A 1367-nucleotide genomic window follows, 5' to 3' on the forward strand; every position below is an offset into this window, starting at 1 on the left:
TTCTATTATGTATAAATCAAGTGGTTTGATACCTGCAATGGTTTGCATTGCACTTGTTGATGTTAGTCTCGTTGCTTTGTAATCATTATTAATAAAGGTCGCTGTGCAGCCATTAGATGTCTTTTTACCATAACGTTATCCACTTTGTCAAACCATGCCAATGACGCGTAGCTTGCAATCGGCATAGCTACCATTTTGTACAATATTTTTCTTCCGTGTTGTTTTATTCCCCATTCTTCTTTCGCAATTCTTTTGATTGCCATTATTAAATTTATAATTTTACCCCTAATATATTTTGCATGATTTATAAAACTCAATTTTTCATCCAATATAACCCCAAGGTATTTAGTTTCACTTCGAAATTTAATTTTAACGTCGTTAACTTTTATAATTGGTGTTCTTGCCTTATCTAATTTGCCCTTTACGAGTAGCGCGACAGTCTTTTCAGTTGCCAGCTGTAGCTTATGCGTATTACACCACTCTATAATGGTATTGATAACTTGGTTAGCTGTTTTTTCTATACTCGCTCTAGAATCTTCTTTTATTAATATTGCGACATCATCGGCATATGCCACCGCTTCAGCCTTTAGAGCAGGAAAGCAATTTGCTATATTGTTTAGTAGCAGATCCATGCACCAATTCCAGGCATTTGGTCCTATAATGGATCCCTGTGGGCATCCTCTTTCCGTTTTTGCCATAAATTTTTCATATTTGGTATTAATATTAACTTTTCGATGTCTAAAGTATGACTTAAATACTTTTATAAGCTTTGTGCTGCAATTTCCTTTAATCAGTCTATGTATGATAGAGGGCCACCATAGATTGTCAAAAGCACCTTGGATGTCTATAAAGATTGCAACCACATATTTTTTGTCTGTATTTTTACAGCTTCTTATTAGGTGACTTATTGCGTCTTCCGTTGATTTTCTTGGTCTAAAACCATATTGGTTTGGGCTTTCAAGTTCTAATAATTTGTAGCTTGCTTCCATTCGCTCCACGATTATTCTCTCGTATACCTTGCTCATTGTCGGTATTAATGAGATCGGTCTGTAAGAGTTTAATGTACCTTTATTTTTATTACTTTTGAGTATTACTTTAACATTAGCTATTTTCCATGCATCGGGAAATATTTCCTCTTTAAAGCAATTATTGATGAGTGTGTAAATTATTTCAGGCTTTTCCTTCCATACTTGTTTGATTATTTCCGTTGTAAAGTTGTCTACTCCGGGTGCTTTATTATTTTTGAGCCTATTTATCGCGTTATTTATTTCTTGAAATGTAATTTCATTTTCCATGTTACAGTTTTTATAGTTTTTAATGTCCTCTAATACTTGTCGATGCTTGTCGTTTTCAATTTTCTTGTCGTC

This window comes from Nylanderia fulva, unplaced genomic scaffold, assembly GCF_048542155.1.
Source record: "Nylanderia fulva isolate GAGA-0341 unplaced genomic scaffold, ASM4854215v1 Scaffold585, whole genome shotgun sequence".
NCBI lineage: Eukaryota > Metazoa > Arthropoda > Insecta > Hymenoptera > Formicidae > Nylanderia > Nylanderia fulva.